Here is a 27,878-nt window from a genome sequence, read left to right as displayed (position 1 = left end):
ATATTTCATGCAGCTAATAGTGAGACAAAAAGACTTGAAAACAAAGAAAGTCACCAGAGACAAGGACATTACATAATGATAAAGGTGTCAATCCAACAAGAGGATATAACCATTATAAATATCTATGCACTCAACACAGGAGCACCTACATATATGAAACATACTAACCATTAAAAAGGGAAGCAGAATGCAAAGCATTCATTTTAGGAGACTTCAACACACCATTCACTCCAAAGGACAGTTCAACCAGAGAGAAAATGAGACAGAGGCATTGAGCAACACAATAGAACTGCCATCTACAGAACTCTCCATCCAAAAGCAGCAGCATACATGTTCTTCTCAAGTGCACATGGAACATTTGAAAAATAGATCATATACTAGTCAACAAAAAGAGCCTCAGTAAATTCAAAAAGATTGAAATTGTGCCACCCAGCTTCTCAGACCACAAGGGTATGAAACTAGAAATAAATTACACAAAGAAAATGAAAAAGCCCACCAACACATGGAGGCTTAACAACATGCTCCTAAATAACCAATGGATAAATGACCACATAAAAACAGATATCAAGCAATATATAGAGACAAATAACAATAATAATTCGACACCTCAAAATCTGGGATGCAGTGAAGGCTGTGCTAAGATGGAAGTATATTGCAATACAGGCTTACCTCAGGAAAGAAGAATAATCCCATATGAACAGTCTAAACTCACAATTAATGAAATAGAAAAAAAAAAAAAGAAAAATGAGGCCCAAAGTCAGTAGAAGGAGGAACATAATAAAGATTAGAGCATTAATAAAATCGAGAAGAATGAAACAGTAGAAAGAATCAATGAAAGCAAGAGCTCGTTCTTCGAGAAAGTAAACAAAATAGATAACCACCTTATCAGACTTATCAGGGAAAAGACAGTCTACACACAAACAGAATAAAAAATGAGAAAGGAAAACTCACTACGGACATCACAGAAATACAAATAATTATTAGAGAATACTATAAAAAATTGTTACAATTTTTTATACAAAAAAATGCTAACAAACTGGATAACCTAGAAGAAATTGACAACTTTCTAGAAAAATACAACCTTCCAAGGCTGACCCAGAAAAACAGAAAATCTGAACCGCCCAATTACTAGCAATGAAATTGAATTGGTAATCAAAAAACTACCAAAGAACAAAACCCCTGGACCAGATGGCTTCACCGCTGAAATTTATCAAACATTTAGTGAAGACCTAATACCAGTTCTCTTTAAAATTTTCCAAAATGTAGAAGAGGAGGGAATACTTCCAAACTCATTTTATGAGGCCAGCATCACTCTAATACCAAAACCAAACACACCATAAACAAGAAAATTACCAATATCCCTGATGAACATAGATGCAAAAATACTCAACAAAATATTAGCAAACAGAATACAGAGATACATCAAAAAGATTATCCATCATGATCAAATAGGATTCATTCCAGGGATGTAAAGGATGGTACAACATTCGAAAATCCATCAACGTCATCCACCACATCAACAAAAAGGACAAAAACCACATGATCATTATCCATAGATGCTGAAAAAGCATTTGACAAAATTCATCATCCATTCATGATAAAAACTCTTAACAAAATGAGTATGGAGGGCAAGTACCTCAACATAATAAAGGTCATATATGAAAAACACACAACCAACATCATACTTAACAGCGAGAAGCTGAAAGCTTTTCCTTTATGATCAGGAACAAGGCAAGGATGCCCACTCTCCCCACTTCTATTCAACATAGTACTGGAGGTCCTAGCCATGGCAATCAGACAATGCAAAGAAACAAAAGGCATCCAGATTGGCAAGGAAGAAGCCAAACTGTCACTGTTTGCAGATGACATAATATTGTATGTTGGGAGCCGTGCCCAACCAGCCAGAGCAGTGAGTCATCTCTGACCTCTCACAAGCTGCAACCTCACTCAACGCCGTTCCTCCGTTCCCAGAAAAGTCCTGTGTTGTCAGAGTGTACCCAAAATCCACCTAACAGAGCTTCCTTATGCTTTGATGTAGAATCTCGCTCCCGGAGAGACTGGAGGGTATAAGGACGGTATGAGAAGAGGCAAGAGGGAGAAGGGTAGAAGTAGAGGCAGAGAAAAGTTAGAGATAGATTAGAGCTTGTTTGTTTGCTCATGCTGTAATGCTGAATAAATAAAGAGCTTGAGTGAACTATCAGTCCCAGCCTGCCTTTTGTCCTAACCCGCGCACTGCTGGACGGTGCAAGTGGTGGCCCATACAGGGAGGACGCTCCTTCGTTGAGGACAAAAACAGCGGATCAGCTGAGGACCCCCGGGAGAAAAAGCTTCGGCCTAAGTGAAAGGTAAGCGAGGAAAATAGAGAATTACCCACTAAACTGGGAAGGAATTACCCACTAAACTGGGCAGGAGTCACCCATTAAATTGGGAGGAAAAATAGTAGAACTCAAGCTCTGAGAAAGGCCTCACAAAATTCATGGGCTGTTGGGGAAAATCTCCCTCAGAAGAGGCAGTGCGCAGACAATTTATATCTGTGCAAGCTCTGAGAGGATTTTCATCCTAGCAGGCTTTCTTTGCCTTATTGTTCTGCTAATTGTTCTTGTCATATATTATTGCTAAGCTGCTTTCTATTTTTCATAAGTTACAAGATGGGATCAGATCTGTCTAAACATCAGGCCAAAAACAGCTTGAAACAGCTGCTTAAAGCAGCAGGAACTGGAATAAAAGATGAAACAGCAAAGAAGTATATTAATGCCTTAGGAGAGATAAGTCCTTGGTTACTGACAGTGGGAAGTTTTGACAAAGAAGACTGGGAGAGGCACAAATTGGACGTTGCTAAATATATGAGGGAAAATGGAGAGGATTCAGTCCCTCCTAATGTCCTCTCCCTTTGGGCCTTAGTTAAAGATTGCCTCTCCTCCCCCAAAGTTGTGATTCAAGAGCGCATACAAGATTGTGCTAAGACATTAGGGGAAATTCAAGAACAAGAATCACAGGCTGGAGACGATTTAGTAGAGACTTCATCACAGACAGAAAAGGCAGCAAGGGGCCCGCTGAACGCAGCAAAGGAGGAGGAGATAAAAAAGTGAGATGGGTTCAAGAAAAGAAGGAAAAAGGCATCCTGTCACTCCACAGACTCAGATACAGGAAGCTCCGATAATGCAGAAGGGCCTGAGAGAACTAGTCGGGGAAAAGTGAAAGTGAGCAAGAAAAACTCAGAAATAGTGATGAGCCTATGAAAAGATCATTTAAGGAAAGGCCTGTGGAGAATATGCCTCCTCCTAGGTACACCTCTCAGATTTTCCCCTCCGCGCCCGCCCTTTGATCCGCGAGAGGATTTAATTGAGTCCTTAAAAGCTCAAGTCATTGCCTCCCAGGAGCAGATCCAGCAACTCACTAATCTGCTCAGAAAAGGGTGTAGAGTAACATGGGAGCCAGAAACAGCTGAGTCCTATTTGCACAGATACTTAAGTATATGCTGCGGACACCCGGCTCAAAAGTAGGACAACAACTAACAAAATTTTTAGAATTTATAGAACAAGTATGTCCTTGGTTCCCCGAAGAAGGTATCCCATTTAAAAGATGCTGTTTTTCGCAGCTTAGGAGGTAGTCCTGCAGCTAACTGTGTAAATAGAACCTGCAAAATAATCAAGCCACATCCTCAAATCAACATGTAAATAGCTCTATTCTATTAACTCCTTTCCTTAGAGGCAGTCGTCCTAGAGCTAGGCATTTCCTTGTCTGCAGCCCCAAGGAAGCGAAACAAGTTTGTAACCTGAATCAAGGCTCTAGCAGTGAGAAGTCACACAGTCCCTGCACTTACCAGACAGGCAAGGGGCTCTCAAGAAATGACTAAAGCTCAGGCAGAAAAAACTAGGAAAACTGAGAGTAATTCAGTCCCTAAACTCAAAGAAGTGTCTTATGTTCTGCACACAAACCTGGCCTCAATACAAACTTCCTGATTAGAGAGGCTTAGCCCCTGAGAGAGATATGCAATATAATGTTATTCAGCTAAATATATTTGCCACAAAGAAAATAGTCAAAAGTCCCGTGAACTACTACAATATGGAACTAGTTTTCTAAATTCTTTCAGTGAAAATCTATTCTACTTACTAAGTTCATCGTTATCTTTGAAAATTGGGAAGGTTTTTTTGTTGTTGATTTTATTATTTTATTTATTTATTTTTTTTTTGAGAGGGCATCTCTCATATTTATTGATCAAATGGTTGTTAACAACAATTTAATTCTGTATAGGGGAGTCAATGCTCAATGTACAATCATTAATCCACCCCCAGCCTAATTCTCATCAGTCTCCAATCTTCTGAAGCATAACGAACAAGTTCTTACTGGTGAACAAATTCTTACATAGTGAATAAGTTCTTACATGGTGAACAGTACAAGGGTAGTCATCACAAAAACTTTCGGTTTTGATCACTCATTATGAACTATAAACAATCAGGTCAAATATGAATATTCGTTTGATTTTTATACTTGATTTATATGTGAATCCCACATTTCTGAAAATTGGGAAGTTTTAAACGAGTCCCTGAGATAGAAGAAATTTATCTTTTGCAATACAGCCTGGCTTTAAATAACTCGTGCTAGAATTGTACATGCATTTTATTTCCAGCCCCCTGGACTGGGGCTGTCTAAACCTTAACCCAGTAATGTAAACTGCTTTCCCTTAGAGTGTATTCTTGAAAACTTAAGTACTTTTAATCAAATAAACTAAGAAGAAAGAAGGCAATTGAATATTAGAAACTCAAATCTTTATGTCAGTTTGTCTGTGTTTATGTTTTTATATGAAAAGTGTTGCTAACTGTAGTCATTATGTCTCAGTCTGTATGTTTGTGTGTCTAAGTGTGTAAAAAAAAATGTTTTCTACCTCCGGAGGGTATTAATAAAAATTAATTTGAAAACAAGTGCTTGTGAAAATTGGGCATTCTAAAACTTCCAGAAAATCTAATAAAAAATATTAAGCATTAATGGTAATTTAAGTTTACGTGAAATGGACATGTCCTTATAGTTAACAACTGCCAAAGTTTACTTAAAGTCATTTAAGTTGATGTTACCTGTTAAATTTTTCAAGAAGATGCTTTAAGAAAAGCTTGACTTTGATGTTTGGTAGAAGTTTTATAAGTAATCTGGCATGTTGCTAAAAATAAGTAAACAAGTGTAGCAAATAAACTTTTTAATAATAATACTGTATTAATGTATAACAGTGTATATATCTGCAAACAGCCTGAGAATTTTTGTGGTAAACAAAATTCTTAAAGTTTGCTAAGTTATATAGACATATTTTGTGCTTAATGAGAAATTGTGCTGTAAGGCACATTTCCAAAAATGATAAAATACGTTCATAAATGTATCAATCTGAAGAATGCTGGTGTAACAGTTTACAATGGTATATTTTTCAGTGTTCTCTGAAGGTTAAAGTATCAAATAGTTTTAAGTTCTAATGAAAACCACTTGATATAGTAAGGAAAATATTTTAGTATGTTAAAGATGTGTGTTTTAATAGAGAAAGTATAAAGAATGGAAATATGTTTTGTTGAGGGTAAAAGAAGATAACTATTCAAAAGTACAGCTGTTTGTTCAAAGAAAGAAAACACTGAATATAAAAGTTGTAAAAAATTTATAAAAGATTGATAAAATCATGCTGTGTGAAATTAAAGCAAATGAGTCTTGATATCAAGTACATAGCAAAATTAGAATTCTGTTTTCAGTTAAAAAGACAAAGTTTTCTTTAACCGTTAGTCTGCTCTTAATATTGAAAGATTGCAAAAAGTTTTCTAATTGTTTTATCAAAACAGTTTCTTATGCTTAAAGTCTCAATGAATTGCCTGAGTATTTAAGAAAATGAGATCTTAATATTAAAAAGACTGTAAGCTAAGTGTTGTTAACTATGTAACCATCTGAATTTGCTTTTAAACTTTTTTATTATCATTCTGGTTAAATAATAAGTGTTATTTAATAACTGTAATTCTTTTTAGGCAAGTGCCTTAAAAACTTTTGACAGCTTCCCAAGACCAAATTTAAAAAGGTATTTTTACCTCTCAGAGGGGCCCTGGAACATATCAGTAGAATTTCTTCTCCTCATCAAAGAAAATGTTTGACTAATTTGGCTTATTTACCTGATATATACTTACCTAAAAAGTTCTGTCAAAAGGAATAATGCTTGATTTTATTACTGAGTGTTTTATGTTACAGAAATATCCAAACTTCCATATATCAACTATCTTACAGTAAGTTCTCATCAAATCTTTAACCATTGTCATTTGTAAATCTTTTCTTGTTTATAATCACTATTTAATTACTACTAAACTAGTAAAGAACTAGATTTCAGCAAAATGAGTACTAGTTACTTAAAATTAAGTAAACTAAAGAAAAATGATTTTGTAGCTTCTTGTTTCAAGTGTTGCTGATAAAATGTTTTAAGCTTTTTATCTCTTAAGCTGACGACAACGCTCCAGTTTACCTCTCCTCTGTGTTACATACATTTTTTCAGCTATATAATATCACTCATAACACAGGCATTTCATACAATTCTACAAGCCAAGCTCTCATTGAATATTGTCACCTTATTCTTAAACATTATTTATTAATACAAAGAGGGGGGATTACTCCCCGATATGATAAAATTAATTGCAAATTGATGATCAATGCATGCTTTACATATCCTTAATTTTGATCTTCTAAAAGGTGATAGACGATCAGCAGTAGAAATACATTTTTCTGATATTTCCTTTTCTGAAACAACAACAGTTCCTGTGTGGTAGTCTCCAATAGGTTCTTCACTATGGCATAAAAATCATATCAAGGTGTGGGGCAAAGGGTTTGCTTGTGTTGTTACAGAGGATCAATGCTTGATCTAGCCACCCAGAAAATGAATTCAGATACAATATGAAGGAGAACTTCCAACATCAACATCCTCTAGAAGAATCATTCCAGAAGGTGACCACCAAAGAACCTCAACAAAAGTCTGTACGTCAGACACGGAAAACTGAAGCCCACTAAATACTAGTATCTTTTTTATTTCCAATAATGGCACTTACATATGTACATACTACAGAAGAAATATATAGACAAATGATAGAGGAAAACTTAGATGGAATGATATTGCTGATTGGTCTGTTAGAGATGGTGATCATTATGATATTTATAAAGCAGTCTTGTCCCGAGAAGATATTGGCAGTTATACTTGTGAAAATTTTCAAAAAAGAACTCCTGTCATAAGAGTAATTATATGTGTTTAAATATATCACTCATTCCAGAAGATAATTTTTCCTCACCTAACTTGTAGTTACAACAACTTGTGAGCCAAAAGTTGTACAAGTCATCTTTTTGTGTAGCAAGAAATTCCTCTATCAGTGAACTGTTGAAGAATTTAATAGGCATAAGACTTTCTCTTACAGTGTTTACTAATATCTCAGGCATAAACATCATTCTTCCCCCTAAAGTGCTTGCTCCAGATGCCCAATTAAATCTACCTGTTAGTAATTATAGTAATTGCTGATTGTGTATATATTAATTGTACTCATGTAGCCTCTTACTGCAATTGTGCAATCATTTTAAAATGGTCTTCTAGATATAGGCTTCCAAATAGTTGAGTATTTTTGTGTAATAACAAAACATATTAAGCCCTCTCTCCACACTATCAAAGTTAAGTAGTGTGAGACGCATTCTTCCTGCTCTAATAGACCACCTGGATATAAGCGCAAGAGGCTTCTCCGAGCTCTGCCATCTGATTGTCATGAAAACTTGAAACTTTCAGAGCCTGCTGCTGTCGCAGTTGCAGCTGCGTTCCTCCTGCCAGTTCCTGGACTTGTCGTTGGAATCCTAAAAGAGATATCTAAGCTAGCCTGCGTGTATAGCAAAACAACAAATTTGACTACTTCTGTATTATCTGAACTCAACCAAGAACTGGGAGAATTGTGAGCTGTGGTGCTTCAGAATCACGCTGCTGTGAACTGTATGCTGTTAAAAGACCATGTAGGATGTGAACAGTTCCCAAGAATGTGCTGTTTCAATTTGTCTAATTTTTCTCAAACTACCCAAAATCAATTAGATGATGTCCATCATATTGTCAATAAGTTTTTACTAATGCCTAAGCTATCTAACTAGTTTTCTTGATTTCATTAGGTATATTCATTAGATATAGTAATTGTAAGTCTGCCTTTGTTATGTATCTGTATTCCTATTCTGTGAATCTGTGTACGCAATTTAACTAGTAGTTTGTTAAAACCTATATATATATATTCAAGTTATGTCTGTCTTTCGACATGTTTGATCTCAGCCATGTAATGCAAATTTCACCCAAAACTGAGATACCATATAATCTACAAGGCCAAAGCATTGTAGAACATGCCCATGGCACCCTTAAAGCTCAATTGAAAAAACAAAAAATCAAAAACACAAAAAAGGGGGAGTTACATCCCCGGTCACCCCGGTCACCCTTTTAAATCATAATATCTTATTTGCAGCCACAACTGCATCTGATATATTAAATCAGATAAAAGACATATTCAAAGAACTCCTGAATATGAATAGTCTCTGGCACGCTGTCACACCTCTCTTAACCCTAAGCATTTTATGTCTTCTATTGCTGTTACTAGGGCCTTGTGTCCTTTGCAGCATGTGGAAACTCATCCAACAAGCTTTAAGAGACCTGCATTATTTGAAATTGCAGACGGCCCCCCAACTTGTAAATCATAAGTTCTAAAGTCAAGTATGATAGCCAATGACAGGTAAGATATGGTTGAATTGTAAATACCAACCTAAGACAGGGAGTAGTCGACAGAGGACTATAGCCCCATGACGGGTAAGGATTTACTTCAACCATACAACCTAAGACAGGCACATACCTTGACCCAGTCTGAGTCAAACTAGTTGTTTTATTAAACAAAAAAGGGGGAGATGTTGGGAGCCGTACCCAACCAGCCAGAGCAGTGAGTCATCTCTGACCTCTCACAAGCTGCAACCGCACTCAAGGCCATTCCTCCGTTCCCAGAAAAGTCCTGTGTTGTCAGAGTGTACCCAGAATCCACCTAACAGAGCTTCCTTAGGCTTTGATGCTAGAATCTCACCCCTGGAGAGACTGGGGGTGTAAGAACGGTATGAGAAGAGGCGAGAGGGAGAAGGGTAGAAGTAGAGGCAGAGAAAAGTTAGAGATAGATTAGAGCTTGCTTGCTTGCTTATGCTGTAATGCTGAATAAATAAAGAGCTTGAGTGAACTATCAGTCATAGCCTGCCTTTTGTCCTAACCTGCGTGCTGCTGGATGGCGCAATTGTACATACAAAACCCTAAAGACTCCACTCCAAAACTACTAGATCTAATATCTGAATTCAGCAAAGTTGCAGGATACAAAATTAATACACAGAATTTTGTCAGATGCATTCCTATACACTAACAATGAACTAGCAGAGAGAGAAATCAGGAAAACAATTCCATTTACAATTACATCTAAAAGAATTAAATACCTGGGAATAATCCTAACCAAGGAAGTGAAAGACCTGTACTCTGAAAACTACAAGACTGTCATGAGAGAAATTAAAGAAGATAACAATAAATGGAAACACATCCCATTCTCATGGATAGCAAGAATTAATATTGTGAAAATGGCCATCCTGCCTAGAGCCATCTGGAGATTCAATGTGATTCCTATCAAATTACAGCATTCTTCAATGAACTAGAGCAAATCGTCTAAAATTCATATGGAACCACAAAAGACCCCAAATAGCCAAAGCAATCCTGAGAAGGATGAATAAAGCTGGGGGGATTATGCTCCCCATCTTCAAGCCCTACTACAAATCCACAGTAATCAAGACAGTTTGGTACTGGCAGAGAACAGACCTATAGATCTATGGAACAGACTAGAGAGCCCAGATATAAACCCAAGCATATATGGTCAATTAATACATGATAAAGGATCCATGGACATATAATGGGGAAATGACAACCTCTTCAACAGCTAGTGTTGGCAAAACTGGACAGCTACATGCAAGAGAATGAAACTGGATTATTGTCTAACCCCATACACAAAAGTAAACTCAAAATGTGTCAGAGACCTGAATGTATGTCGTGAAACCATAAAACTCTTAGAAGACAACATAGGCAAAAATCTCCTGAATATGAACATGAGCAACTGTTTTCTGAATGCATCTCCTCGAGCAAGGGAAATAAAAGCAAAAAGGAACAAATGGGGCTACATCAAACTTAATAGCTTCTGTACAGCAAAGGACACCATCAACAGAACAAAAAGGCATCCTACAGTATGGGATAATATATTTGTAAATGACATATCCGACAAGGGGTTAACATCCAAAATATATATAAATCAGTCACAGACCTCAACACCGAGAAAGCAAATAACCCAATTAAAAAATCGGCAGAGGATATAAACAGACAATTCTCCAAAGAAGAAATTCAGATGACCAACAGGCACATGATAAGATGATCCACATTGCTAATTATCAGGGAAGTGCAAATAAAAACCATAATGAGATGTCACCTCACATCAGTTAGGATGGCCAGAATTGAAAAGATTAAGAACAACAAATGCTGGTGAGGATGTGGAGAAAGGGGAACCCTCCGACACTGCTTGTGGGAATGTAAGCTACTTCAACCATTGTGGAAAGCAATATAGACGTTCCTCAAAAAACTGAAAATAGAAATACCATTTGACTTGGGAATTCCACTCCTAGGAATTTACCCGAAGAATATAATTTATCAGATTCAAAAAGAGATATGCACCCCTATGTTTATTGCAGCACTATTTGCAATAGCTAAGATATGGAAGCAACCTAAGTGTCCATCAGTAGACGAATGGATGAAAAATAGGTGGTACATAAATACAATGAAATACTATTCAGCCATAAGAAAGAAACAAATCCTACCATTTGCAACAACATGGATGGAACTGGAGGACATTATGCTCAGTGAAATAAGCCAGGCAGAGAAAGACAAATACCAAATGATTTCTGTCATTTGTGGAGTATCACAACAAAGCAAAACTGAAGGAACAAAACAGCAACAGACTCACAGACTGCAAGAAGGGACTAGTGGTTACCAAAGAGGAAGGGTGGGGAGGCTAGGTGGGGAGGGAGGGAGAAGGTAAGTGAGTGGTTTTATGATTGGCACACGTGTTGTGTGGGAGATCATGGGGAAGACAGTAGCACAGGAAGGCAAATAGTGACTCTTTGCCATCTTGTTGGGCATTGACTGCAATGGGTTATGGTGGGACACAACAACATGGGTGAATTATTTTTTCATGTGAAATCTTCATGAGAGTGTATATCAATAATACCTCAATAAAAAAAGTAAGGGAAAAAAAGGAACTATGGTAGAGTACTTTAAGTGGAATATTATGCTAATAAAAATACGCTTTCAGAATTTTGAAAAAGAAAAACGAGTTACAGAGAACTGTCACACATTGAGGTATAGTGTGTAAGTCATCACTTAAAGCTTAATTTGATACTCTATATAAAAACTAGAAATCTGATTCAAAATCCATTTTGGAAAATTAAAATACCTGATGTGCAAAATGACTTTCAGAAATCTTCATTATGCAACATTGTTTAAAATTATAATAGAAGATTAAAATGACCCAAGTATTTGATTGATGATGAGTTGAATGGTATCATAAGACTATACAGCCATAGCAAGAATGAGAATTACATACTATATATGGAAATGTCTTCAAGATTATCATTAACTGAAAAAAGGCAATGAAGCTGTGAGTCACATGATGTACTACATTTTGTATAAAAAAACATGCAAAATGACTTGGTTAAACAATATCTAAGATTATGGTGAAACCGTAGCATTGAAATGGCTGCTTTTTTGAGTGCTGCTTAATGCGAATACGATATAAAAATTTCACTTAAAAATGTCAGCAGATAATTTGTCAAAGGGATGAAGTTTCCCCGACCTTACAGCTTCCATTTTTCTGCTCACCTCTTGGAAGGACTTTAAAAGACTAGTGTAATGTTGCTGCGACACTAGTGACTTTAATAGCTTCATCACCTCCTAGGAGAAGGGAGATTCACCATGTGGTTAAAAACCCCAGTCATCTGGGGAGACAAAGTCATCTGGAAGAATTGTGGTCCTGATCGAGGTAAAGTAGCTATCAAACTCATCCTTTCACTTTTTTAAAATGACACCTTAAGGCCTTAACTCAGGAAAACAAAAGCCTGTTCTCTCTCACTTTTCTCATTTCCTGGTGGCATGAATGAATGCTTGCTCCCAATCAGCATTGGCATTATAAAGTAGTTACATAATAACTAATCTTTGCTCTTCCGCTAGCATTCTGTTAATAGATTCTTTGAAGTTCTTACATTGAAGTAATTTACCTATATCTTTTGGTTTTTATGGCTTCAGTAGAAATACTGCTGAAGCTTCTCTGGTGTCTGGAACATGGGTTTTCAAGGTTTTAAATAAAAACTGATTTGTGTTATCATAAGTTGCGTTTCAGTAGTTTATGATCCCCTTTTCACCATAATTTCATGCAAGTTAGTGAACTCTCTGAGCTTCAGTGGTTTCCGCAAAATGAAGATGAAAATAGTCCTTGCTGCAGGGCTGTCATAAGGATTGAGTTTATACACAGTTCATTCTCAGTAAGTGTTAACTATTGTTACAGTATCAGGCAAAGAGAGGTAGGGCAAAATAGTTCAGGGGAGAAGTCTTAAATCTTCAAATGTTCTCTAGACATCAGATGGGTTGTACTGAACTTTTTGTTACAGCATGATGGCTATTAACATTACACCGTTAGGTCATGGTGAATAGAGAAGCAAGCCATTTGAGAACTGATTTTAGCTAGGAAACTCGTAAGACTTGGCAAGTTTAGGGGGATCTTAAGGCACCAACAATTTACCAAAGGATAATCTGTCAAGAAAAATGGTTGTAAGTGAATCACGGGAAAAAAACCCAAGCACATTGCATTGTTATTGGTTTTTCACATGAGTAGCAATGTTAATGTGAAGAAATAATATTTAGGAGGGGCTACAGTATTTACAAGCTGCTCGACAATTGCTGCATTTCCTCATCTCACCACAAGATGGCAGATACTCCATTCTTTAAATTTTTTCCTAGTTTCATTTGTACTCTGGTGGTCTACTTACAGCAGAGTAGCACTTATTAACAGGTTCTTTTGAGTGCACTATTGGATTCAATACTATTTGAATTAAACTGCAATATGGTGTACTGATTTGAGTTTTTCTTTACGTGGAACAATTTTAAAACTAATTCCTGAGCTTTACATCCATAAAACAGCATATCTGATAGTAAATCGTTCTTGTGGCTTTTCTAGTAAAAAGTAAAATAGAAATGCATATGAGACCCAGAATAGTTTTCTATTTTGGCTTGGGATGAACTTATTTAATATATATAATAGAAAAGGAGAACTGAAATTTATTTCTAGGAAATGTAGCTTAATACAGAGAAGTTAATATGCAGGGGCATTAAATTCTTATTCCACAAATTCTGTTACTAAACTAAACACCCAGCCTCTTTTATCTTTGAAATTATGATACTTTACAGAGTTGTGATTAGGCTTATTAATAAATTATTTTCTGGTACAATAAATTTTAAGGGAGATCAGATTCCTTGATTAGATTCTGTTAGTTGCTCTTTTTAATTGATAATTTAAGAATGTTTACTCTAAATGTTGAGGAAATATGTATAAATTATTTCTAAAAATAAAATTAATAGGATTCTGAATAGGTCAAACTTTTTGTCCATCTTGTAACTGGTGGTGTGTGTTTAGAGGTGAGTTGAAAAAAGTTATGATTGAAATCTAAGACTAATCTCTTTGGGGTTGTGAATTTCTAGTTTTATTGATAAATCAGAAGCTTCCAGTTTCTCTCCTGTATCATCTAACTAGTTACCTTTCTTGTTTTTTCAGAAATCAACATTTCAAGGGTGGCCTCCAGTCAGTTGGCATGTACTTTATAGGCTGATGCACAGGTAAAAGGTTTCAATAATAGGCTAGTATAGAGAACAGTTCCTAAGTTAAAAGAGAAAACATCAAAATTGCTTCTGTTAAACAAATACCATCAAAAAGGTCATCATGTCCTGACAACCAATAAACTGAATGTCTGATTTGAAGAGACAAAAATTTCACCTGCTTTTTAAAATCACACTATGCTATGTCCTTAAGTGAGAAAACTACTTCAAAAATCTCATTTTTCTACTGGGAAGTTCTGACTTGTATCGCCTTTGACTAGATTCTAGGGATTTAAGGCCACCCTTGTGTGCTCCAGTGGTGGTGGGTAACAGCTCTGCAGGTGGAAGAATGGGAGAAAGACTTATCTCATCAGCATTTCAGAAGTTACACCTTTAAATGGGCTGGATTCCTAATTTCCATAGGATCTACCCAAATGGGACATACAATATTTTCCAGAAAAAGATTTTCTCTACAGTCCAAAGTCCAAACTATTATTAGCTATCATCCTCCCCATCAACCAAGTGCAAATAAAACTTTTTGGTGAATTAAAAAAGTAACTATTGTTCTCAGATGCCTAATTTGTATAGTTTAATATGTATCTATAATAGGCTTAAGCATAGTTTCCATGATATCCCATGCCTTTGGTGATGAGTACCTTTGTGAGATCTGAAAGTCAAATTAAGTAAATGGTAAAGCACTGGGCTTTCCTAAGATGCTTCCACTGTTCTGTTTCTGGAGTGAGGCAGAAAATTCTGTAAGTTCTTTTCATTTCAGATCTGTTCTTCACTTTGGTGGCAATAAATATGATTTCCTTCATTTGTACCCTGGACCCTAACAGTTACAAAAGGTAAATGGACTCATTTTACATGTGTTTGTACTTCTTACCTGACCTCAGAACACCATCATCACTTAGAGTAGTAACAGGTAAAGAAATGCACTGGAAATTGTAACTATGGAGCTAGCCCCAGCTTTATACTATATAGTTTTATTTTGGCCAAGCCATTTAAATTTCTGTGCCTTTGCTTACTAATCTGTAAAACTTGCTAGGTAACAGCTGACAAATAACCATGCTTTCTCACCACTTCTTCTTTTACCTGTGATAAATAGCACAAATTGATCATTGCTTTCTGGCCTGAAAATCCTTCTCAACCCAGATAGCCGCTACAATTAATCTGAGTTGGCATTAAAGATGAAATGCTTATGCCATCCCTGTGCTGCAAGATCTTTATAAAGTCCAAAATCAACATTGTGCCTTTATGTCTTTATGCATAATAGGTATGCAATGTATTTATTGGTTGGTGAAAACAATACACTTAATCAGAAGTTCTTTTTTAATATCAGTTGTTTCCTCATATCTAAACATTTCCCCATAGAGATTCATTTTTAAAATTTTAAGTCAGTTCATCAGGCCAAGAATTGTTATTGGAAAACTATCACAAAGGTCACAGAGACCAGAGGTTCCTTGTGTTGGAGTCCAGTCTGGGAAGAGAAACCACACTGTAATTTGTACATGAAAAATTTAATGTGGTCATTAACTGTAACAGGATTGGAGCAATGAGGGGTGTCCTAGTAAAAATAAGGAGAATACTAAAAAAAAAATTACATATAACATATAACATATAAAGGAATAACATATAAAGAGCAGCCACTATCCTTAGGGCTGAGAATGAGAGCCCCAAAAAGAGCCCACCACCCCCATCCAAGGCAGATCCAGACTTTGGAGAGGGAACATTCATAGCTCACTGGATAGCAGACAAGTCACTGGTGTATTGCACTGTTAGAACTTGATGGAAATCCTTCTTCTAGGGTACTAGGGAAAGGTACTCATGGAAAGATGTCTTGTGCCATGACACAGCCTGAATGGTTACAGGAGAACAATTTGTTGCTGGGTGCTGCTGAACATCATACCCGACAGGGGCCAAGTGCCAGAGTACTGACTGGTGATGCAGAAGCCAGGCACTAAAGAAGCTACTATATGTGCTGCAGGCATCAGGTATCAGAGAAGCCATGCATGCTGTAAGGACCTGCTAAGAAGAGCACACCAGAACCAGAGAAAAGAAACCCTCTCCTTCTGTAGCACACTCTATCGACAGAGTAGTATATTATGCCAGCTGACAAAATAGAAATATTTAAAAGATCCAATTCTAATATTGCAGTGCAGGCAATGAAGGATGTCTTTTGAGCTAGAGACAATAAACTGATAACTGGCCTGTTCCTCTTTCCAAAAGACTCTTTGGCATTAACTGTGTGTACAACAGAGTAATAAGATCATCAACTATTCTCTCTGTGGGCTCAGGTAGGCTTCACTTGAATCACTTTTGCTTTGCCCTCCATTCACTAGAGGCAAATCCACTCTTCCACCCAGCACAGCTCTCCAATACATACATCTACCTCAGCCAATATCATCACCAGTTTCCTCTTTACTGCCTTTTGAATCTTTGCTAATAATTGTCTAACACGGATTCCTGTGTCTCTAGGACCACTGAGTATAAGTGAAGGTTAAAGTAATGAACCTGGTTAGTCTTGGGGTATGAGCAGTAGGAAGATTAACTTGTTGCTTTACACCCTAGGAAATAAGGGACTTCTAAAACAAAACTTGTTTTAAAACAATTTCTGAAACCAGATGATATTGGAGCAAAGTGTGTCTACTCATGCTTAGTGAAGCTGTATAAGTTAATATAAAGGCCTCTGCAACTGGGCTCTACCACTTACTGTCTTTGTGACCTTGGACAAGTTTCCTAACCTCTCCAAGCCTCAGTTTAACTATCTATAAAAAGGGATAATAACAATATCAGATGGATACAAAGATTAAATGAGATCCAGGGTTGTTTTGGTCCTTCCCAAAGCTGTAATATATTTAAAGGGCCAAAAAAATAAATCCAAAGGAGAATGGAAAAGGACACCACAATAGAAAAGAGAAACGATCACTTTGAAAAGTTACAAAGTGGTGACTGAAACCTACTCCAACAAGGGCAAAAGCCAGGAAACAGTGAGCTCCTTGCTGGAAACCCAGAATGAATGAGTTTGAGAGGCACCAATGAGAGCCCAGTTTGATTGGCAGTGAGAGTGGGAAGATGGCTGGTGATAAAAATAGATAGGAACAAGAAATATGGCAGCATGAGAAGAGGGACAAAGGCTTCCTCCTAAAACTGGATACAATTAGAAACTATAGTTGGCGCAACTAATCCTGAGAGAGCAATAGGAAAGAGGACAGCGTCAGACTGCATAAACCTGAAGAAAAGAGCAGAAGAGCAGAACTCACTGAACAGGGTAACGTACCAGAGCTGTGGCTCCGTGGGACCTGAGCCCCTCCCCCACCCCAGCTCACCAGCGGGAGGAAGAGAAACTGAGCAGGGAGAGAGTAGAAGGCTTGGGACTGCTGAATACCTAGCTCCAGAGATCTGCTCTGGGAGCACAAACCTACATTTCATGGTGCTTCCATGAGACTCGCATGACTACCGGGTTGGAAAGATAATACAGGCAGAGTTCCTGGGGAGACTGGGATTCCAGCTGCTTGTGGAAAGCAGGGATCCATATCTAGCTGCTCTGGGACAAACATTTATACTTGTGTGCTTGGCCCACTGGCTCAGGCAGTGGAGACAGGCACAGCAGCCGGGAGGCAGGGAACAGCTCTTTCCTCCCCCCAGGCACCAGTACTGCTCCCCTGCAACCCCTGAGATTGCTTCATGGGCTGAGCAGCTCCAGACTAGAGCTTCGGGACACTAGAGGGTGCCATATACAAACATGAAATGCCAAAGGAACCTTGTCCAGAGTAAAATTGCTAATACAACTCCCGAGAAAGATTTAAATGATATGGACCTCATGACTCTTCCTGAAGGGAGTTCAAAATAAAAATCATCAACATGCTAATGGAGGTACGGAAAGACATCCAAGAACTCACGAATGAATTCAGGTCAGAGATCCAATCGTTGAAGAGCACGATGGAGGGTATTAAAAGCAGGTTGGATATGGTGGAGGAGATGATAAACGAAATAGAAACTAGAGAAGAGGAATACAAAGAAGCTGAGGCACAGAGAGAAAAAAGGATCTCTAAGAATGAAAGAATATTGAGAGAACTCTGTGACAAATCCAAGCAGAACAATATTCACATTATAGGGATACCAGAAGAAGAAGAGAGAGAGAGAAAAGGATGGAAAGTGTCTTTGAGGAGGTAGTTGCTGAAAACTTCCCCAATCTGGGGAAGGACATAGTCTCTCAGGCCACGGAGATCCACAGATTCCCCAACACAAGGGACCCAAGGAAGACAACACTAAGACACATAGTAATTAAAATGGGAAAGTTCAAGGATAAGGACAGACTGTTACAAGCAGCCAGAGACAGAAATAAGATCACATACAAAGGAAAGCCCATCAGGCTAACATCAGACTTCTCAGCAGAAACCTTACAGGCCAGAAGGGAATGGCATGATGTATTTAAAGCAATGAAGCAGAACGGACTGGAACCAAGATTACTTTATCCGGCAAGATTATAATTTAAATTTGAAGGAGGGATTAGACAATTTCCAGATAAGCAAAAGCTGAGAGAATTTACCTCCCACAAACCATCTCTAAAGTCTATTTTGGATGTACTGTTATAGATGGAAGTGTTTCTAAGGTTGAATAGCTGTCACCAGAGGTAATAAAACCACAGTAAAGAAAGTACAGCAGCTAATTATAAAGCAAATGCAAAATTAAATTAAATATCCCCAAAGTCAATCAAAGGATAGACAAAAAGTACAGAATTTGATACCTAATATATAAAGAATGAAGGAGGAAGAAAAAGGAGGAGAAATAAAAAAGAACCTTTAGATTGTGTTTGTAACAGCATACTAAGTGAGTTAAGTTAGACTCTTAGGGAGTAAGGAAAGTAACCTGGAACCTTTGGTAACCACGAATCTAAAGCCTGAAACGGCAATAAGTGCATACCTATCGATAATCACCCTAAATGTAAATGGACTGAATGCACCAATCAAAAGACATAGAGTCACTGAGAGGATAAAAAAAAAAAGACCCATCTATATGCTGCTTACAAGAGACTCACCTCAAACCCAAAGACATGCACAGACTAAAAGTCAAGGGATGGAAAAAGATATTTCATGCAAACAACAGGGAGAAAAAACCAGGTGTTGCAATACTAGTATCAGACAAAATAGACTTCAAAACAAAGAAAGTAACAAGAAATAAAGAAGGACATTACATAATGATAAAGGGCTCAGTCCAACAAGAGGATATAACCATTCTAAATATATATGCACCCAAAACAGGAACACCAGCATATGTGAAACAAATACTAACAGAACTAAAGGAGGAAATAGACCACAATGCATTCATTTTAGGTGACTTCAACACACCATTAACTCCAAAGGACAGATACACCAGACAGAAAATAAGTAAGGACACAGAGGCACTGAACAACACACTAGAACAGATGGACCTAATAGACATCTATAGAACTCTACATCCAAAAGCAACAGGATACACATTCTTATCAAGTGCACATGGACCATTCTCCAGAATAGACCACATACTAGGCCACAAAAAGAGCTTCAGTAAATTCAAAAAGATTGAAATTCAAACAAACAACTTTTCAGACCACAAGGTATAAAACTAGAAATAAATTGTACAAAGAAAGCAAAAAGGCCCACAAACACATGAAGGCCTAACAACACGCTCCTAACTAATCAATGGATCAAAGACCAAATTAAAATAGAGATCAAGCAATATATGGAAACAAATGACAACAACACAAAGCCCCAACTTCTGTGAGACACAGCAAAAGCAGCCTTAAGAGGAAAGTATATAGTAATCCAGGCCTATTTAAAGAAGGAAGAACAAACTCAAATGAATAGTCTAATGACAGAATTATCGAAATTGTAAAAAGAAGAACAAGTGAGGCCTTAAGTAAGCAGAAGGAGGGACATAATAAAGATCAGAGAAGAAATAAATAAAACTGAGAAGAATAAACAATAGAAAAAATCAATGAAACCAAGAGCTGGTTCTCTGAGAAAATGAACAAAATAGATAAGCCTCTAGCCATAGTTACTAAGAGAAAAAGAGAATCAACACACATCAACAGAATCAGAAATGACAAAGGAAACATCACAATGGACCCCACAGAAATACAAAGAATTATTAGAGAATACTATGAAAACCTATATGCTAACAAGCGGGAAAACCTAGAAATGGACAACTTCCTAGAAAAATACAACCTTCCAAGAACGACCAAGGAAGAGACACAAAATCTAAATAAACCAATTACCAACAAAGAAATTGAGGCGGTAATCAAGAAACTACCCAAGAATAAAACTGCTGGGCCAGATGGATTTACCTCGTAATTTTATCAGACATACAGAGAAGACATAATACCCATTCTCCTTAAAGTGTTCCAAAAAATAGAAGAGGAAGGAATACTCCCAAACTCATTCTATGAAGCCAACATCACCTTAATACCAACAAAGACCCCACCAAAAAAAGAAAATTACAGACCAATATCCCTGATGAATGTAGATGCAAAAATACTTAATAAAATATTAGCAAACCGAATTCAAAAGCATATCAAAAGGATCATACACCATGACCAAGTGGGGTTCATCCCAGGGATGCAAGGATGGTACAACATTCTAAAATCCATCAACATCATCCACCACATCAACAAAAAGAAAGACAAAAACCACATGGTCATCTCCATAGATGCTGAAAATGCATTTGACAAAATTCAACATCCATTCATGATAAAAACTCCCAACAAAGTGGGAATAGAGGGCAAGTACCTCAACATAATAAAGGTCATATATCATAAACCCACAGCCAACATTATACTGAACAGCGAGAAGCTGAAAGCTTTTCCTCTGAGATCGGGAACTAGATAAGAATGCCCACTCTCCCCACTGTTATTTAACATAGTACTGGAGGTCCTAGCCTCAGTAATCAGACAAAACAAAGAAATACAAGGAATCCAGATTGGTAAAGAAGAAGTTAAGCTGTCACTATTTGCAGATGACATGATATTGTACATAAAAAACCCTAAAGACTCCACCCCAAAACTACTAGAATTGATATCTGAATACAGCAAAGTTGCAGGATACAAAATTAACACACAGAAATCTGTGGCTTTCCTATACACTAACAATGAACCAATAGAAAGAGAAATCAGGAAAACAATTCCATTCACCATTGCATCAAAAAGAATAAAATACCTAGGAATAAACCTAACCAAAGAAGTGAAAGACCTATAACCTGAAAACTATAAGACACTCTTAAGAGAAATTAAAGAGGACACTAACAAATGGAAACTCATTGCATGCTCCTGGCTAGGATGAATTAATATCATCAAAATGGCCATCCTGCCCAAAGCAATATACAGATTCGATGTAATCCCTATCAAATTACCAGCAGCATTCTTCAATGAACTGGAACAAATAGTTCAAAAATTCATATGGAACCACCAAAGACCCCGAATAGCCAAAGCAATCCTGAGAAGGAAGAATAAAGTGGGGGGCATCTCGCTCCCAACTTCAAGCTCTACTACAAAGGCACAGTAATCAAGACAATTTGGTACTGGCACAAGAACAGAGCCACAGACCAGTGGAACAGAAGAGAGACTCCAGAGATTAATCCAAACATATGTGGTCAATTAATATATGATAAAGGAACCATGGACAGTCTCTTCAACAGATGGGGCTGGCAAAACTGGACAGCTACATGTAAGAGAATGAAACTGGATCACTGTCTAACCCCATACACAAAAGTAAATTTGCAATGGATCAAAGACCTAATGTAAGTCATGAAACCATAAAACTCTTAGAAAAAAACATAGGCAAAAATCTCTTGGACATAAACATGAGCGACTTCTTCATGAACATATCTCCCCGGGCAAGGGAAACAAAAGCAAAAATGATAAAGTGGGACTATATCAAGCTGAAAAGCTTCTGTACAGCAAAGGACACCATCTATAGAACAAAAAATTACCCTACAGATGGGAAGAATAGATTCATAAATAACAGATCCAATAAAGGGTTGACATCCAAAATATATAAAGAGCTCATGCAACTCAACAAACAAAAAGCAAATAATCCAATAAAAAAATGGGCAGAGGAGCTGAAAGGACAGTTCTCTAAAGAAGAAATTCAGATGGCCAAAAGATACGTGAAAAGACGCTCCACATCGCTAGTCATCAGAGAAATGCAAATTAAAACCACAATGAGATATCACCTCATACCAGTAAGGATTGCCACCATCCAAAAGACAAACAACAACAAATGTTGGTGAGGTTGTCGAGAAAGGGGAGCCCTCCTACACTGCTGGTGGGAATGTAAATTAGTTCAACCATTGTGTAAGGCCATATGGAGGTTCCTCAAAAAGTTCAAAATGGAAATACCATTTGACCCAGGAATTTCATTTCTAGGTATTTATCCTAAGAATGCAGCAGCCCAGTTTGAAAAAGACAGATGCACTCCTATGTTTATTGCAGCACTATTTACAATAGCCAAGAAATGGAAGCAACCTGAGTGTCCATCAGTAGATGAATGGATAAAGAAGATGTGGTACATATACACAATGGAATATTATTCAGCCATAAGAAGAAAACAAATCCTACATTTGCAACAACATGAATGGAGCTAGAGGGTATTATGCTCAGTGAAATAAGCTAGGTGGAGAAAGACAAGTACCAAATGATTTCACTCATATGTGGAGTATAAGAACAAAGCAAAACTGAAGGAAGAAAACAGCAGCTGAATCAAAGAACCTAAGAATGGACTAACAGTTACCAAAGGGAAAGGGACTGGGGAGGATGGGTGGAAAGGGAGGGATGAGGGCATAGGAAAAGAAAGGGGGCCTTACAATTAGCATGTATAATGTTTGGGGGGGTGCATAGGGAGGGATGTGCAACACAGAGAAGACAAGTAGTGATTCTACAGCATCTTACTATGCTGATGGACAGTAACTGTAATGGTTTTTGTGGGGGGGACTTGCTGAAGGGGAGAGTCTAGTAAACATAATGTTCTCCATGTAATTGTAGATTAATGATAAAAAATGAGAAAAAAATTTTTTTAATAGAAACAGATATGAACAAGTTATTTCTAAAAACTTGCCCTACCTTAAGAATCCTAGTAGGCACCCCTCTCCTCCACCCCAGTGGAAGTGGTTTTCCCTCTGAAAGTTGAACTAGATTGGCTTTGGGTTCAGAGGCACAAGAAGAGTGGTGACACACAGAAAATGAAAGCCTTTATGTTGAACTGTAAGTTTCTGCCCTGCCTCAGTATCATCTCTGTGTTTATGATTCTTGGAGTTTGTTGAGCTTTTGTATTTGTAGATTCATATTTCATCAGATTTGGGAAGTTACTTGAAAACATCAACAAAACTGACAAACTTTCACCTAGGCTGACAGAAAAGAATACATAAATAGAAAAAAATCAGCAATGGAGGTGGAGACATTATGACCAACCTTGCAGAAATAAATAAAATTATGAGAACACTATGAAGAATTGTATGTGAACAGTTTGATAACCTAGATAAAATGGAGAAATTCCTAAAAATGCACAAATTATCAAAACCAAATCAAGAAGAAATAGAAAATCTTGGTAGACCTATAACAAGTAAAAGGATTATATCTGTAATGAAAAACCTCCCAAAAAGGACAAAGAAAAAGCCAGGACCAGATGGTTTCACTGGTGAATGCTACAGAATATTTAAAGAACTAACACTAATCTTTCCAGACTCTTCCAAAATGTGGAGGAGGAAGAAATACTTCCTAATGAGGCCAGTCTTTCCCTGATACTGACACCAGATGAAGGCACCACAAGAAAAAACTATAGACCAGTATCTCACATATATATAAAGAAATACATTATTCAGCCATAAAATAGAATGAAGTCCTGATAAATGCTACAATGTGGACAAACCTTGAAAACATTACACTAAGTGAAATAAGACACAAAAGGTCAGATGTTGCATGATTCATTTATACCCAGAATATGTAAATTCTTAGCACAACAGTACAACTTGATGGTTGCCAGGGTCTAGGGCAGAAGAGAATAGTGGGGAATAGTGCTTAATAGGCATGAAATTTCCTTTTGGGGCCATGAAACTAGATGGTGGTGGTGGTTGTACAACTCTGAATGTACTAAATGTCACTGAATCTTTCACTTTAAAATGGTCATTTAAATTTTGCCCCAATTAAAAAAAAATTGTGTTTATGTTGAGACTAAACGATGTATTTATTGTGATAGTCACGTGTTTGCCAAAAGTACAACCTAATCTCCTTCTAATCTAATAAAAGAGACAAACATCAAACATGCAAACGTGCAGATAAACGTGCACTTATAACTGTGGTGAGTGCTATGTAAAGAGAAAAAAGTAGTAGCATGAAAAGAATAGTTAGGATATTAAGTTAGATTGGGATGTGGGGGGAAAGGAGAAGAGAGGGTGTCAGGAAGGTCTAGCTGAGGAAATGACAGTGGGGATTTCATGAATGAGTAGAAACTAGCCTAGTGAGGAGCTGGGTATCACATACTCCAGACAGAGGGAGCAGCATGCCCAGTGTTCTGAGGCAGAGAAGAGCTTGATCCACCTCAAAGAGGGAAGGAGTGGCACCGCCGGAGCCCACAGAGCAAGGCCCGAGAGAGTGGCCTCATATGCAGCTGGAGAGAGGGATGGCTGAATGATTTCAGAGGTACAATGAAAGCCTTTGAGGAGGTTGGAGCAGGAGGGTAATATGACATGGACCATAGTTTAAAATTTATTCTGGCTGCTGTATGGTGAACAAATTGTTGAGAGGCAGGAATGAAAGCAGTATGTTTGGTTAGGGTGATGCGGTACTTTTATTTTATTTTTTATTTCTTTCATTAAGGTGTTATTGATATACACTCTTATGAAGGTTTCACATGAAACAACAATGTGGTTGCTACATTCACCCCTGTTATTGTGTCCCCCCCATACCCCATTGCAGTCACTGCCCATCAGTGTAGTAAGATGCCACAGAGTCACTATTTGCCTTCTCTGTGTTACACTCTTTGCCCTAATCCCCCCCACACCATGTGTGCCAATTATAATACCCCTCAATCCCTTTCTCCCTCCCTCCCCACCCGCCCTCCCTCACCCCTCCCCTTTGGTAATCGCTAGTCCCTTCTTGGAGTCTGTGAGTCTGCTGCTGTTTTGTACCTTCAGTTTTGATGCAGCACTTAAAAAATTCTTGACACTCCTCCCATCAAGAGGTGGTATGTTCTCTCCGCTTAGATCTGGGTGGCTTTGTGGCTGCTTCAACCAAAAGAACATAGACCTGACACAGCATGATTTAAGGCCACATCAGAAGGCCACCCAGCTTCTCACTTTTGCTCTTGGGACACACACTTCAGGGGAACCCACCTGCCATGTAGGGATTCTGACTGCCCAGCAACTACCCTCCTGGAGCAGTGCATGGAGACACTCCAGCTGATAGTCCCAGCTGATCCCAGCCTTCCTGCCACCCTCCCCACTCCACCCAAGGGACCAGACAAGTTAGTGGAACCTAGACCCGTGTTCCAGTGGGAGCCGAGACTTCAGAGGGCCTCTTGAGGAGCTGAGGAGCTGCCCAGCTTAGCTCTGAGGACAGCCCTTCACCCTGCTGGGACTCTGAATGTCACGCCATTCCCTCAAGTGCTAAGGCGCCCCTTCAATCCACTCTGACTGTGATAACCCACTGTAAGTCTCCTCCAGGTTTCCACACCTACCTGCCTTGGAACAAATTTTTCAGAAAGAAAAAATGGAGGGGAAATGGGTGAGCAAAATAGCAGAATTGAACAATGTGTTGTCTCTGCCACTATTCATGCCTTATTTAAGGCAAGTTATGTAAACTCATTATTCCTTGGTTAGCAAATCTGTTAAATGGGGATAATGATATAATGGTGCTGATTTCATAGGTTTATTGTGAAAATGACATAAGAAAATGCAGTGTCTATTGTAAATGCTTATTATTTTATGTTACTTATTAATATTTCTATAGATCAGAATAAAATTTGGCTGTTGAAATTAATCTGTTATCTCTGGATTCTAAATCTTTGAATTTTGTATCAATGTAGAGATGAATTGTAGCTAGAATATACTTTAGAAAATTGAATATATCATGATTTGGAAATTTGCCATAGGTTAAAATAAACTTGTCTCCAAACACTTTACAGGTACAAGAGTAAACAACTAGAACTTTACATGGGAGTAAAAGACAGAGTCAGTGAATATGAATATGAACATCTTTTGAAAGCAACCTGCAGGGATTTGATGACTTTTCAGCAGTTCTATATCATCCTCCCCAAGGATATTGGCCCCAGTGTGCCTTAAATACACTTGGAAAATACAGAGCCCAAGAGACAGAAAAGACCCATGTCCTTTTCCCTGTTTATAAGTGTGAAGCTGACCATTCTCCTTGTTTCACGCTCTCTGAGAGAAAATAACATGATGTTTGTAAATATGAAGAATGTCTGGAAATGTACATTTTAAGTGTTTTTAAGCCTAACTTTAAAAAATTGCTGGCACACATACAAAATTAGTTCTAAGATATTCATTTTACTTTTGTTTACAATAGCAACCAGAGGGTCAATCTATTAATTCAATGGAAAACTAATTATTCCACAAAAATGTTAATATAAATATATATTCTTGACCTGGAAATATATTTATATATATTAATTTGTGAAGAAAAGCAGGTCACATAACAAATATATGATGCAATTATGTTTTTGTTCAGGTAATAAATACACATATGTAGAGTCTGGAAGGATGAAAGTCAAAATGTTAACTGATTTCTTTCTGTCTGATGTGATTAATTTTAATTTCTTCTGTTTATTTCTATTTTTTAACTTGAAAATATATATTAGTTTAATAAAATAGTTTCTTAACTCACTGACTGCAATGAGGTAATGGAGGTAATGGACCTTCCAGGTAATGGAGGAAAAGCTGGAGGTGAAAAAGTTCCCACTCAGAAACAGACTTTGGGATTCCCTGTGTGTTATTTTCATCTAGAATCTTAAAGAAATCCAAGGAGCATGCTGAAGGCCCTTGTTGAACAGACATGATGGAGACCACCACAGATTCAGAGAGAGCAGTAGATTCCTGGCCCGCCCCTTTGAGAGGCTCCAGAGAGGTCTTCAGGGACTGCTCTGTAAGTTAGGCAATCTAAAATAAATTTAGAAAAAGCCAAAAAATCCATAACAAAGTACAGGATGAACATTTAAACCTGTGTCTCCCATAGTCTGCTCGGCAGACACTAGTTCCATGGTATATTAACAGTTGATAAAACAAGAAAAACATTCCATGTGCAAACAGTTTGGGGAAGTATTAGATTAAACATTGACAAATATATTTCAAGAGCAACCGTCATATACAGATGTTCTTGGTGACCTCCTAAAGAGAGGTATCATGGTGTTCTAGTATCCTCTCATGTGCTTTGTGGGAAAGAAGTGTCCTGTGGTCAATAAATTAGAGAAATGTGTATCAGTGGTACAGCTTGATTTTCTTTCTCCTTTAGTTCCTATATTCAATCCAAGGGCACTTGTTTCCTCCTCCATAATGTTTCAAATATTCCACTTAAAAGCATGCATTAACACTGAACTTCTATTATATACTAGGTGTTTTTAAAACTTTATCATTTAGTCTTTACAACAATTATGTATGTTAATTTCACATCTGTTTTCTAAGTAGAGAAACTGAGGTTTAGAGAGAGCTTAGACCCTGTGCTTGGGGTCAAGGAGTTCATAAATGATTGAGCTTTGATTTTCACCCCATACTTTCTGACTTTGAAGTGCATGCTTTTCTCAGTAGTACATGCTGTTTTCTTCAGTTCTACTGCAGTGACCATCCTCATTTTTCCCATGGATGTTGTAACAGACTCCTTGTTTTATCTTCCTTCCTTCCAATCTCTTTCTGCTTTAACCCACCCTGCACCCCTACATCACCTTTGCCAAGC

General features: G+C 37.6%; 1 long non-coding RNA gene across 2 annotated transcripts; it reads left to right on the top strand.

Annotated features, from left to right (window-relative positions):
- Positions 1-1,853: 1,853 nt before the first annotated feature.
- On the top strand, positions 1,854-27,460 carry LOC140845364 (uncharacterized). Of its 2 annotated transcripts, XR_012124161.1 has the most exons (4): positions 1,854-2,345; positions 13,902-13,963; positions 14,718-14,790; positions 26,098-27,460. It is a non-coding gene; the product is annotated as an uncharacterized lncRNA (long non-coding RNA). The 2 variants fall into 2 exon arrangements; XR_012124160.1 differs by lacking the exon at positions 14,718-14,790.
- Positions 27,461-27,878: the final 418 nt, after the last annotated feature.

This window comes from Manis javanica, chromosome 13 (genome assembly GCF_040802235.1).
Source record: "Manis javanica isolate MJ-LG chromosome 13, MJ_LKY, whole genome shotgun sequence".
Classification (NCBI taxonomy): Eukaryota; Metazoa; Chordata; class Mammalia; order Pholidota; family Manidae; genus Manis; species Manis javanica.
This window is presented reverse-complemented; position numbering and strand designations above follow the sequence as displayed.